The 14,963-nt window shown below is 44.1% G+C and overlaps 1 pseudogene; it reads left to right on the top strand.

Annotated features, from left to right (window-relative positions):
- Positions 1-200: 200 nt before the first annotated feature.
- On the top strand, positions 201-2,561 carry LOC147722632 (arf-GAP with coiled-coil, ANK repeat and PH domain-containing protein 2 pseudogene; annotated as a pseudogene).
- The last annotated feature ends 12,402 nt before the right edge of the window (positions 2,562-14,963 follow it).

Here is a 14,963-nt window from a genome sequence, read left to right on the forward strand (position 1 = left end):
GCATATCTAGGAGACTGGAGTGTCTGCCAGCAGGGACCGTGTTCAGAAATGGAGGAAGCGCCGAGGGCTTAGAGCTGCGCAGCGGTGAGGCAGGCTGAAGAGTGACAGACTTCAACTGCTGTGCTCAGACACCCTTATCCGCTGCTGCCTCCTTATTTCCGCCCTCACCTTGATCGCCCGGGAGGGGTCGAGGCGACAGCATGAAGGGGGCCGTTGATTTCGAGGAGTGCTTGAAGGACTCTCCCCGTTTCAGAGCCGCTTTGAAGGAGGTTGAAGGTGATGTGACGGGACTGGAAGTGAAACTTGATAAGCTTGTTAAGCTATGTAGTGGCATGATTGATGCAGGCAAGGCCTTTTGTGCTGCCAACAAGCAATTTATGAATGGCATGCAGGACCTGGCACAGTATTCAAGCAAGGATGTGGTGATTGAGTCTAGCTTGACCAAGTTTTCAGACTGCCTCCAAGAAATGATCAGTTATCACACAATCCTGTTTGATGAAGCTCAGAGATCCATTCAAACACAGCTCCAGATATTTATTCAGGACGATCTTCGAAAATTCAAAGATGCAAAGAAGCAGTTTGATCAGGTCAGTAAAGAAAAAGAAAACGCTCTAGTTAAACATGCCCAAGTTCAAAGAACAAAACTGCACGAGGTGGAGGAGGCAACAAACATCTTAATTGCAAAAAGAAAGTGCTTCCAGCACATAGCTTTGGACAACGTCCTTCAAATCAATGTTCTTCAGTCAAGGCGGAGGTCTGAAATTTTAAAATCCATGTTGTCCTTCATGAAGGCACATCTCGGCTTCTTCCATCAGGGCTACGATCTCTTCAGTGAACTTGAACCGCACATGGAAGAGCTTGGTTCACAGCTGGATCGGCTTGTTGTGGATGCAGCAAAGCAGAAGAGGGACATGGAACAAAAACACTTCACTATTCAGCAGGAGGATTTCACCAACGATGATCTCGGACTTCAATACAATGTTGATACTGCTAATGGCATTGTGGTGGAAGGATATCTCTTTAAAAGGGCCACTAATGCCTTTAAAGCTTGGAGCAGGCGCTGGTTCTCAATACAAAACAACAAACTGGTATATCAGAAAAAAATGAAGGAGAACCCCACAGTGGTTGTCGAAGATTTACGGCTCTGCACAGTTAAACACTTCGAAGACATAGAAAGACGTTTCTGCTTTGAAGTAGTCACACCAACACAGAGCCGCATGCTACAGGCTGACTCAGAAAAGCTGCGACAGGCATGGATTAAAGCTGTCCAAACCGGCATTGCTGCAGCATATAGAGAAAAGAGTGATGAGACGAAGAAGCTGGATAAGAAATCTCCACCTTCCACAGGAAGTCTGGACTCTGACAGCAATGTGCAAGAAAAATCAGTTAAAGGTGAAAGTGCCTTACAGCGGATCCAGTGTATCGCTGGAAACTCGGTCTGCTGCGATTGTGGTCTGGCGGATCCGCAATGGGCCAGCATCAACCTTGGAATCATCCTGTGCATTGAGTGTTCTGAGATACACAGGAGTCTTGGTGTGCACATTTCAAAAGTAAGGTCATTAACGTTAGACACATGGGAGCCTGAAGTACTAAAGCTGATGTGTGAACTGGGAAATCAAGTTATTAATCGAATATATGAAGCTAAATTGAAAACCCTTGGAGTAAAGAAGCCAGACAATGAAAGTCCAAGAGTGGAAAAGGAGGCATATATCAGAGCAAAGTACATGGAAAAGAGGTTTGTGAACCAGGACTGCGTTGCTTCACACCCTCCTGATGGACAGGAAAGGCCTTATTCCCAGTGCAAGAACGAAGACCACAGTAGTTCTGAGAAGTCCCTGGCATCACAGGATCACTTCTCAACATCTGCCAGAAGTTCAGTGAAAAGCAATGCCAGTGTATTCCACTTCAGTTCAGAAGGCATCCGAGAACTTCTCGCCTCTTTTGTATCCTCAAAAGGTTTGCATCAACCAGTCCTACAAGTCGAGAAGCGAGATTCTTCAGTATTTCAGGATTCGAAAAAGTTTCATCCAGGGCTGCACCTTTATCGAGCTGCATATGAGAAAAGCCTTCCTGATATGGCAAAAGCATTGGCACATGGAGCAGATGTTAACTGGGTGAATGCAGAGGAAAACAACGCAACACCCCTCATCCAGGCTGTGCATGGGGGCTCTTTGGTCACTTGTGAGTTCCTGCTGCAGAATGGTGCCAATGTTAATCACATGGACCTGCTTGGCAGAGGACCCCTGCATCATGCAACTGTTTTAGGGCACCCCGGGCAAGTCTGCTTATTTCTGAAGCGTGGGGCAAATCAGCACACCAAAGATGAAGAAGGAAAATGTCCCTTGACTATTGCACTTGAAGATGCAAATGCTGATATTGTAACCCTGTTGCGAGTGGCAAGAATGAATGAGGAGATGCGGGAATCTGAAGGACTATATGGACAGCCGGGTGACGAGACCTACCAGGACATAATCCGTGATTTTTCACACATGGGATCCAATAATCCTGAGAAATTAAACCGTTTCCAGATGTCCGATACACCAAAGTTTTCAAAGATGTAGAGGAGAAAAGTGCACCCTTGTCCTCACCCACACCTGGTGCTTCCTGAGTAAAGTGCCTGGTCCCTGGCTCTTTGCCTGACTTGGGAACATTAGTTTAAGAACCGAACAGTCTGGAACCTCCAACAGCATTTGATTGACACCATGAATATAGGGTCCTTTATGTACAGAAAGACACCACAGGGCACCAGAAATATGGATACCTCAGCAACCAGTCTAGCAAAGTGCTCCTTGGTTTAAATGTATCAAGGTACCACATGTTCCTACTGTCCATGTATTTCACCTTGTGGTACCTCAGTGGAAGGATACACAGATTTGAAGTCTTCTCATTGTAAATCCTATGTGAAGCAGATGCCATGCTATGTAGTATATGTCAATTCTGGCGTCAGCTTTCCATGTAAAACACACACCAGTGCATGTTCTAAAATTGTTTATACTGTTATTCTAGACGGCAGCTTTTGAATATCTAATTGTAGCTTTCATGTCCTAGTCAACAATGACTAGCTTGCCATTTCATTTTCTTAGCTTCAATAATAGAGGTATCAGTTTTAAAAGATACATTTGGCACATGGTTAAATGGGCACCATGTAGCATTCTCGTTTAATAATTTATTTACCCATTTTTTAAATTCTTTAATATTGTGAACGGTATGCAAAGTACGAGGTTTTCAGAATCCTTGCTAGCACCTTACTTGGATATAATGAATGTAATTCTTGGAACCAAATCAAGAAATTGCCAGGTGCATGTATATCCAAATAGTGCAAATTCAATTGAGTCACTTATCAGGTGCACATACATTCTAGTTCATCTGTACAGTGCTCACACAGTGGGATTATTGTAACGTACTCGATTTTTCCAAAAACATTGCACTCCATGCACCTTCTCTTGAAGCATCTCTAGTAGCAGCAGCCTTTCTTCGTACCAATGTCATTTTGTTCGCCCATTAATGCAAGTCAAGTATTACACAAAAAAATGTAAATAAATTAGAACAGATTTTTACCATTTTTAAAAAGGTATAGCAATGTTCTTCCAACTCGAAGGTAAATGTTATGCAAACAAATGTATGTAAATAGTTTACTTCTTGAAGAGACCGAAATAAATAAAAACTTTTTGTTTTGAAAAATTAATTTCCAAAAATAATATTCATTTATTAAGTTCAAACTGGTAATTATGAGCCTTTAAGTGGTATACGATTTGCAAAGAGTGGCGAGTTTCCTGTTGATTTCTACACTTTTAAAGCACTTAGGCATAGTTAATTCACTGCATGAATTTGGGGGTGGTCAATATGCCCCTCATTTACAAGAAAATGATGCAGCGTCGCGCCGCAAGCCATTTTGCTGCGTAGAGCTGCATAATTTTCAAAGCATATAGATGCATTGTGTTGACAACAATGCAATGCATGCGTGTGCTTTCCCCTACGCTGGCACACAATTGGCTGCCATGTGCCAGCGCAGGCACCCTTGTGTCATTTTTCAGGGATGCCTGCATTGTGGGGATGATTGTTTTTGTGCAGGAAGCCCAAAAACAATCAGTGATGGCATGTCCTCTTTCTATGCATGCTGTAGAATACAGCATGCATAGAAAGAGAAGAGAACAAGGAGAAATAAAAGTATTTCTCGTCTTGCACCACTCCTACCCCTTCCCTAGTGAGGCATAGGATTCTGACGCATTCCAGGCTTTTCAAAACAATGTAAATCTAGGAATATGTCAAGTTGCATGGATGTTGCGTTGGAACATCCACAACAACACCCATGGAATTCCCCTTTCATCCGGAGTAATGTGTGAAAGGAACTCATATTTACAAGGTCATGAAAAATCACAGTGGGTAACTTTACGTGGCTTGTATATATGGGCAGGCACACTGTGCCGCCGGTGTGTTAAAAAAAAGTGACGCACCAGTGGCGCAATGGCCTTGTAAAGGAGGCCCTATGCTTGCAGTGTCTTGTGGATTCTACATTGAAATCTTAATCATGTGTCTTCCCTTTTAGGAAAGAAAGCTTTGCAAGTAAAGAATATTCGTCACAGTTTTATTTAACCCCTCCCATGCTTGTGACGGAACCGCTCCGTCACAAGCCACGGGTGAGCTGTGCTTGTGACGGAACGGTTCCGTCACGGCCCGCTCGCCGCGCCTGCGCGGCGCTGATTTCGCACCTGCGCTGACGCTTTAATGGGCGGGCGGGTTCGTGACGGAACCATTCCCTCACAAGCACAGCTCACTCGCGAGCCGTGACAGAGCAGTTCCGTCACAGTATGGAGCCACCGCGTGGCCACCCACCCCCTTAACGCTGCGGCGGAATAGCCGCCGCAGCGAAGGGGTTAAAAAAAATTGTATCTGAAGAACCTATGATCAAGCCAAATGTGGTATTCAGAATGCATCCACTCACACAAAAAACCCTACTGCCGCAAACACCTATGTGCACATGTACATGTAGGATTACGCGCCGTGTACACGGTGGCCAAGCTAAGTGGGCATCACAGGCTGAATGCAGGAAGGATACAAGGATTTTTTAGCACTCACTCCAGGAAACATAGGGCCTCATTTATAAGCCCATTGTGGTGCCAGTGCACCACTATTTTAGAGGCACGAGTGGTGCAGAGTGCCTGCCCATATTTTCAAGGCTGCATAAAGTCACCCTGCATGACTTTTCATGACCTTGTAAATATGGGACCATTTTACTCATTACTCTGAGTGAAAAGGGCGTTTCATGGGTGCTGCTGCGGGTGTTCCCAAGCAACATCATGGAACCTGACACATTCACAGATTGACAAAATGTTGTAAACCTGGGAATGCGTCAGAATCCTGTGACTCCCCAGGGGTGGAGCATAAGTGGCACAAAGAGGAGAAATACTTTCGTTTCTCCTCGTTTGTTGCTCTTTCTATGTGTGTTGCATTCTGCAGCAAACATAGAGGACCAACTCGCCTTTAATGATTTTTTATATGCAGGGAGGTGTCCCTTCTTGCACATAAACAATCATCCCTACAACGCAGGCACCCTTCCACCATGGTGTCAGGGTGTCTAAGTTGGTGTATGGCTGCTGTTTGTGCACTAGCGCCAGAGAGAGGGACAGGAATGTGCAGCATCTTGTAGATACAATGCATTTCTGCCCTTTTATTTTGACTCATAGCAGCACTGCAGGAATACTTGCTATGCTGCTGTGCATCAACATTTTGTAAATGAGGCCCTAAGGAAAGTTTTTGAGCTAATGCCCTCCACTTATACCGTAAAATTACATCCTTCCTCCTATCAGTAATTTGGCTCCGCCACCGAGAAGCTCCATTCTTATAGTGCCATTTTATGAAAGCACTGGCCCTGTCAACATAAAGAAAATGCAGGAACTGGTCAGAGGGAGAAAGTACAATCTTCCTGAGGCAGGGAACAATAAGAATGCTGAACTGTGAACATAAAAAATCATTATTCACATTACCAGTGGGTTGCTATAATACTCAGCAGTTCTTCCTAAATGTAGCAATATTAGAACTGATAAAAAGCACAAACATCATTCAGTGGTGCAAGGGGTAACCATGGTCCCTATTCTACTTCTCGCACCCTTATGGTTATCTCTTCTCTCAGAGTAGTGCCAGCCTAATAACGTGGAAAAATGCATTGACTGACTTGATGTTTCCTTGCCACAGTGTTTGATGAATGAATGAAAGTAGTATGGACGCAAGGTCTGCCACTGCTGGTCGAACTTGCCTGAGATTTTCAATTTCTTCCGGTAGCAATTGGATTATCGGCAGGGAGATGAGGTATTCTACCCTCAGCGATGTACATTCTCGCGAAGTCCTCTTTCTCCTTCCACGGATTTCGAATGAGAGCGGAGGACGACGACTGGAGCTTGAAGGTATCGGGGGATCCCAAACGGGGCTCTGCGGTCTCTGTGGGCTGTTTCCTGATGACTGTGTAGTCCAGAGCTCTTTGATCAGATGTGAGAGTTTCTGCACTGTTGCAAAGTTTCCCAACCTGCGCTGGGAGCTGCTGCCCGCCCCCCTGCCCCCCGGAGTGTGGGGTCTATTCTGAGCCTGGATTGAGTATTTGCTCAGCCGCGCTGGAGCTGAGGAGAGGCAGAAAGCTGAGAATCTTGGTCCCCCTTTTCAGGGCTCAGTAAATGCGGAGAACTTTCAGTGCACAAAAAAAGTCCCCTGCTTTAAGGAAGAAGTACAAGGTCAGTTACAGCGTTCTGGGTTGACTGCTACAGTGGAGGGGTTCGCGTTTTCTGAAATTGGTAAGGGGGACTTAGCATGCCTTACGTTTGTGGGGGGTGTGATTCAAACGGAAATTAATCATATTCCTTCTGATTGCACTCCTTTACTGAGGTTATCTCACAGAGCTCCCTTACTATAAATACTCCCAATACCGTTAATTCCCCTAATATGTCCAGAGGGAGTGCCAAACGCGGCCAAGGGCGAAAAAAGTAAGCAGGAATTAACAAAGCGGGTGTCTCTGGGGGGGTCCGGGGGGGTCAGAGAAGGTGTCAAGCCTGTTCCTAATACACCAGTTAAGACAAAATCTTCATCTTACTTGAGCACAGAAGTCAAGTCTAAACATACTAGCTCGAGGGGTAAATCTAAGGCTAAAGATCCCAAAACTGTGCTCTCCATAGGGTCAAGGATTACCCCCTCACTTCGCTCCTACTTCAAGGTCGTACCTCAGATACTGCATCTTTCAGACGAAACTGATATGGCGTCCATTTCAGATGCTCATTCCTCCCTTCTTAGTCAACCTTTGGAGCCAGTAGCTACACCATCGCTGGAGGAGAGTGATGCAGCTGAGAAGAGGTCCCTTCTTTGTCAAAGTCCTGAACACTTAGTACCTACCGGGCCCCCTGGAGACTCTCATGGCTTCCAGGGTATTGGGAGAGAACCACAGCCCTTGCAACCTTCATCTCAATCTTCATCCATAACAACGCAGAGCTTACCCCTGACCCTAACTACAGAGTTGGCTGAAGAAGCTGATGAGATAAACTTTCTTGAATCAGGAGGGGCATCTGGAGGGGCAGACATAGAAATCTTTTTTGCTCCTGCTTTAGTCGATTTAGAATCACTACTGACTTCTCCTGCTTCCCCGATGACGGCCGCATCTTTTTTGGGAATGTTCAGTGCCCTTACCTTGGAGATAAGGAAAGGTTTCGCTGAATCTTCTGCTAATCAAGTAGAGTTTAGAAACTACTGTGAAACATTGGATAATAAAATTGATGGGCTCACTATAGGAACTAGTGTGCTTGAAGAGACAGTAGGATCACATTCAATCTATTTGGATCAAGCAAAAGTTGACATACAGAAACTCACAAAAGAAGACTTGGCTCTTAGCGAGAGGATGGAAACTCTTGAAAATAATGCAAGAAGGGGAGAACATCCGTATCCTTAATGTACCTGAAGGATCGGAGGGGACAGATATCAAGCAGTACATCGTTGCTCTACTTAAAGAATCCCTATCTTTAGAACATTCTTTTGAGGAACTGTCGGCTGACATTGAAAGAATTCATAGGGATCCCTTTAGACAAAACCCCCAGAGATCCAAACCTCGCAAAATTGTAGTCAATTTTCATACTTATGTTTTGAAAGAGCTGATTCTTAATATGGCTTTGAAACAGAAGACTTTGGCTGGGAAGGGGTTCACTTTTCTTATAAGATCAGACCTTTCTAGAGTTACACTCGAAAAACAATGGGAATTTGGGAGGCGCCTTGATGCCTTTAGGAGGTTAGGTGCAAAAGCTCAGCTCATGTTCCCGGCAGCTCTTAAAGTTATGCATAATAACAAGATGTTTAACATCAGGTCTGTACAAGCAGCCGATGAACTATTAATGGAGTTGGGCAAGGGGGTACTTAAGGTATAAATTTATGTTTCTACAATCTACCTTACTTCCTTAAGGATACCTTCCCCCTATCATTCATCTTCTAAATTTTGATGCAGGTTCCTCACTTGCCTATTTGGCAAATATGCGGTGTTAGATATGCTCACAGCTTCATTTGTTCTCTTTTCTTTGCTCTTTTTGCTCTTTATATCTTCTTTTGAATATATAGCGGGAGATTTTTCTCTCCGGGAGTTCATGGAGGGGCACTATCTACTGGACACTGTTCCGGTTAGATATTGTAAGGGTTTTTCACGGGGGTGGGGTAGATACTCTGGGGGGGTAGGTGGAGGGAGGTGGCAAAAATATAAAAAAGTTCTCAATAACCTAAATAGTCATATAAGGAATGGTAACAGTCATATTTTGAGTAAAGAAGTTATGGACGATAATGTACAACTGCAGCTTTTGTTACAGTATTTTAGGTCTTCTAGGATGAGGGATGAGTAGCGTGAGGTTTATCTCCTGGAATGTCAACGGCCTCCGCACCAAGCCCCGAGCTAATAGAATCTTGCAATATCTGAGGGACTTGAATGTGCAGGTCGTGGTGTTGCAGGAGACCCATTTGATTCAAAGTGAAATGCTCGCCCTCATCAAGAAGAATCGGTGGATTGACTTTGCGGTTTCTACCACTCAGACAACGCATACCAGGGGTGTATCGATTATCTTTAAAAAAGGTGCTAAAGCTAGGTTGGTCTCACAAGCTGTGGATCCTTCTGGTAGATGGGCCAGTGTGTCAATCATTATAGCAGGGTTTCAAGTTACAGTTGTGGGCTATTACGGCCCGAACCAGGATGACCCTTCCAGTCTGGAATCCGTTTTCTCGCAGCTACTTTCCTTCTCAGGCCCCACAATACTGGCCGGCGATTTTAACATTGTGCTGGACCCTATCTTGGACAAATCTCCTAATAGTCGTTCCCTTGTTTTGTCTAAAACTATATCCTTCCTACTGGATGCCATGAGGCAATATGGGTACGTGGATGTGTGGCGACAGCGGTCGGGGCAGCAACAAGGGGTCTCTTTTCATAATTTCAAATACCATCATAAGTTAAGGATTGACTTTATTTTAATCAGTCAAAGACTGGTAGATTCCGTTAAATCCGTAGACTACCTCCCGTCTCACCTTTCAGACCACTCTGCGGTTGAGACGGAACTGGGCCTCCGTATTAAGAAACCCCCTACTACGTGGTCCTTTGATCGCTCTCTCCTTTCCAAGGTTGAGGATATCCTATATTTAAAGTCGGAGACCCATAATTTTTTTATATCTAACTGACACAAATAGAACTATTTGGGACTCATTTACAGCTACCTTGAGGGGGCTCATTACAGGTAAAATTGCCTATCGTAGGAAGCAATACAAGGAGAAGATCTCTTCTATTGAAGCAGAAATGGCTCGTATTCAACAAGATAATTGACACTAATTGTACAGCTTCAGGGTCCACCTTAGATCCTCTTCAGGATCAATTGTTGATTTTAAAAGGTAGCCTGACTTCGGTTCTAAATCTGAGAGTCCAACAAAGATGGGAGTCCAGCAAGTTAGCGCACTTCGAATATAGCGAGGGTGCTGGGAAATTACTAGCATGGAAGTCCAAAATAGATCAGGTCCGTAACATTATAGCCGCTATAAAAGTAGGAAATAACAACTTTACATCGGATGAGGAAATCAAGAGGGCTTTTAGGGAATTCTTCCAAAATATATATCAAGAAGATAAGGTTATTACACCCGAGTCTATTGCAGGCTGGCTGAGTAATATTGCTCTACCCTCTTTTTCCTTTGAGCAGTCTCAATATCTGGACAGCACTATTACAGAGGAAGAGGTGAGATCAGCCATCAGGAAGGGTAAGAGGGGGAAGGCGTCCGGACCCGATGGGCTGCCAGCTGAGTTATATAAAGTCTTGGAGTTAGAAATTGTTCCCTTCCTCACTATCCTTACCAATCAAATCCTTCTTGAAGGACTGCCACCTCCGGTATCGTGGGATAATGCCTCTATTACCCTCATTTTAAAACCTGGTAAACCTAAGGAGGCCTGTGGATCATATAGGCCGGTCTTAATACTAAATGTGGATTACAAAATCTTCACCACAGTTCTATCAACTAGATTGGCCTCAATTGCCCCCTTAGTCCTTCATTCTGATCAGAAGGGTTTCCTTAAAGGGAGACAACTTTATGAACTCACTTATGACTTAATTGGCGCAATGGATATGGCAATAACCAACAATCTCCCGTTGGCCGCCCTCACACTGGATGCAACCAAGGCCTTCGACAGAGTCAACTGGGTGTACCTGTCGGAGGCCTTGGCCAAATTCGGCGTGGGCGAGGGGTTCCGTAGGGTGATAAGCCTGCTGTATAATAATCCATCTGCATGCCTCCTTGTTAATGGAGACCTGTCGAACCCCTTTTCCATCTCTAGGGGGACCCGGCAGGGATGCCTGCTTTCCCCCCTGAGTTTTGATTTTTACATTGAGCCCTTTGCGCAACATCAAAGGGAGGAAGCGACCATCAAGCCTTTTTCGTATCAAGGTTGGATGAGAAAGGTATCATTATATGCCAATGATGTGCTTATTTTGACATCAGAGGTTACCACTGCACTCCCGGTTATCTTGAGATTGGCTCATACATTCGGACAAGTGTCGGGATATGAGATCAATGCAGCCAAGTCTGAAATGCTGATATGGAATGATGAGGATTCTGTAACAGAATTTCAAGCAGGCACGTCAAAGCGATATTTAGGATTGACGATTGTGAAGGACATTAATAAACTTGTCCAAGTCAACTTATCAGCAGTCGTCAAAGAATGCCGTAAACATCTCCAATCATGGTCGCACCTGCCCCTCTCATTATTAGGTAGGGCTAACCTCATTAAAATGTCGATCCTCCCCAAAATTTATTTTTTATTTAATACCATTCCTTTATATTTTGATCAAACTATATTAGCCAAGTTTCAGTCCAATATTTCCTCTTTTATCTGGAATAACCATCTTCCACGAATTGTATGGAAAAAATTAAGACGGCGATGGGACAAAGCCTGGCGGCTCCAGACCTAAAGATCTATGCATTGGCCTTCCAATTATCCCATTCCCGAATGTTGCTGAAAGTGCCCACTGGGGTAGGCTTAATGTTTGCAGCTATGTTGGATGGGGAAAGAGTTAATCGTTCGGGCTTTCTTTTTAAATTTGGCAATCCTAAGTTTTAAAAAAAAATCAAACTGAAGACTCTACAAGGTCTTGCAAGAACATGGTCCGAAGTCATGAAATCAATAAAGCAAAATTATCTCAGTGAATAAACACCGCTGTGGGAGTTGCCTGAAAATCCCACTTGGCTTGAAGACAGTCTAGCTATTCCTTTGAGAGAGGCTGGCCTGGAAGTTTGGGGAGACCTCTTTTATGAGGGAGATCTACTTTCCTGGGAGCATCTGCAGGTTAAGGTTGGCCCCAATCTCTCACTATTTAAATATTTACTGATTGTTAGCTGGACTCAAGCTTATAAAACCTCTTCCGCAAACAGGAGTAAGTCCAGACTTGGAGGACACAGTCCATTGGTATCTAATTTAGGAAACCTTGGCCCAGTTAAAAAAGAAGTATCCAAGTGGTATAATTTCATACTGGATGAGTCGGATGGTGATTTCGTTTTGCCGGAGTCGCTATGGGGCTCTGTACTGATGGACCACAATCTACAAGATCTTTGGTTGGCTTCTTTTGAACTCCTTTGGAACATCGTCAAGCCCTCCTGGTTACGCAGGAATCACATCTTTACCCTGCATAGGGCATACTATTCCCCTCTTAGGCTGTCTACATTTTCAGGAGGAGACTCAGTGTCTTGTGCTAAATGTGGGCTGGTTGCTGCATCAGATTCACATATGATTTTTGAATGCCCTCATCTAGTCACATTCTGGGAGGAGGTTAGCAACTCCCTCAATGCGTCATTGGGAAGACCAGTCACTATAGATGTGTCCCTTGTGATATTTGGTGTCTTAGAGGGTGTACAGAGTCCATCCAAAAGCCTAGTATTTTATGCAATGCTGCTTGCAAGAAGGGAGATCTGCAGGAAATGGAAGGACTCTTCACCTCCTACTTTCAGAGAATGGCAAACTTCAGTCCTGCAGACCTCACGTACCGATCTGGCCAGATCTGGTAATCAGAGCAAAAGGGCTTTTTGGTATTTATTATCATGGCTTCACTGATTTAACCGAAGTTTTTTTTTTTTTGTTTTTTTTCCCGGGTCCAATGATTGATCTCCTATGGTGCCTCTGAAGTTTGCACCAGTGGAACAGCTGCTACCCGGTCCAAGCCCATCCCCAATTGGCTGTCACTTACCCCAAGGTTTGCCGTAGATAGGTAAATCGTGGATTTTGTGCTTCTTTGGAACGCAGTTGATAGCTGAGGGATGGATGGCCCCCATTATACTTGTCTCCCTCCCAGTTTTTCAGATAAACTAAGACAGCTAATTTCTGTTACTTCCTTTTGGCACTTTGTCTACATGGTAGTTATGAGGACAAAAAAAGAAGAAAGAAAAAAGAGAAAAAAAATACTGTATCAATAGAACATTCGTAAGTAGCAAAATACACAACAGGTTCCGGGGAGACCGAACCATATACTAAAAAAATGGTATAACAATTACGACTCATACAGTCCTCACCTTTTAACTAGGGTGACGGACTTCATACTAACTCCTGGGTAAGGAGAACCCAAATGATGTAATAGTGGTGGCACAGAACGACAACTGATGGGAAAAATGTCCTACCTGGGTTGTATGTCATAGGTATGAGTGTCTAGATGGTGTTTACACATTAATTGTATATACCTCACAATTTAGTTTGTTAGTCATATAGTGGTTAGTCTAAAGTATGATAACAGGGTTGTGACTCCTGGATACCTTTTGTTGAAAGTAGTTCTATTGGGGGCATGTGTCCAGTATGAAGTCATTAAAGTAGCCCCTAGACCCTCTCTTAGATAGTATGTGTTTGTGATTGAGTACAGCTTCGGCTGTGGGTCTTTCTTTGAAAGCAACAGACATATAATCTTTTTTGTCTGTCCCAGACCTCTGTTTTGACTTTCATTCAGTTGTAGAGCATTCCCTTTTCTTTACGTCTTGGCAAGACTTTCAAAATCACTAGTTTTGTGTATTGGTGGACTAGAAATACTATTTACAATGGCGTCAAATTGTGGGCTAGCCTTCGAGGAAGCAGAGATTCAGAACATTCTAGATGAGAATCCCAGTATATTAGATAGTGCCCCCCTTGCAGTAAATACCGCCGATGAGGGTTGGAACAAAATCCTGATCTTAAAGAAATCCCATACTAGGACCACAGTGCACGGTATAATCATGGCACAATACCTACACGGCAACTGTGCACCGTCAGGATTAATCGTGACCAATGCACCAAGACTTTTCTTGGATGACAAAGAATTTTTAAAGGATTGGTCATTGATTGCCTGGCAGTGCACTAGGGACTGGCTTGTCCTTATTATTAAAACCGCAAAGCGTGCAGCAGATAAAATCTTGGTTGAAATACAACTACTTGAAGGGAAAATAAAAACCACCTTGAAAACACCAGCCTTTAAATCTGGACAAGATGACTGCAACAAGAAAAATACTGAATTTAAAGAATACATTTTGTTCACAAAATTGAAGAAATTTAAGAAGGATTTAGCCAAATTCTCCAGTGAAAAGGTGTATCCATACACCAGTGATTCCTATGTAGCCCCATCATTCAATCAGAATGGACGTCGAGGGGGCTCTGGCTATGCTACTTCAAGCTCTGACGACAACTCAAGTGACTCCGAAACATCACAACGTGGCAATGGATATTCCTTTAAGGGACGAGGTAACAGAAGAGGATGAAGAGGAAATTTTAACAATTTTGGTCAGAACCAGTTCCAACCCTTCTGGCAACCAGGTCCTTGGATGTATGGTCCTAATTTCCCTCAAATGGGCCCAGCTTTCTTCCCTCACCAAATGCAACAAGCACAAGGACAACCGCCTTTTTTAGGGTTTGGCCCCAGGACCAACAGGGGCAGAAGAAGACAGGGACAAGGGTCCCAGGTCTGATGGACAACTCGGGTGCAACAACCAACAATGGACCTCAGGAGCGGGAAAAGGATTCCACAGGACGGAGCGGGGACAAGCGGGACAACCGACCCTCCAGCCTCGTGATTAACCTGAGCTCCTATTCCCTGTCCCAGGATGAAGAAAACCTTCTCAATCGTGGACTAGGCTTTGTAGCAACACATGAGGGTGATCAATTTAACACACAAGTGGAACTATCCAAACTATTTAGGAAGGTTAGACTTCACTATTTCTTTGCCAAGCAGAACCCTGATGGGAATACAGAACCGGTCATCAATACTGGTTTGAAAAGACCATCGACCTTTAATCCCACAACCATTGGATTACCCACACGAGTTCAAACTTTTGAGGAGGCGGTGGAAACAGACATCAATCTACTTTTCAATACTAAAACTCCCAGATCCTTTGTCAACCTACCGAATAAGGAAAGACTAGCTCTGCAGGCTTTAACAACAAATGAAGCCATCACAATAAAGCCTGCAGACAAGGGT

Source organism: Lissotriton vulgaris, chromosome 4_1 (genome assembly GCF_964263255.1).
Source record: "Lissotriton vulgaris chromosome 4_1, aLisVul1.2, whole genome shotgun sequence".
Taxonomy (NCBI): domain Eukaryota; kingdom Metazoa; phylum Chordata; class Amphibia; order Caudata; family Salamandridae; genus Lissotriton; species Lissotriton vulgaris.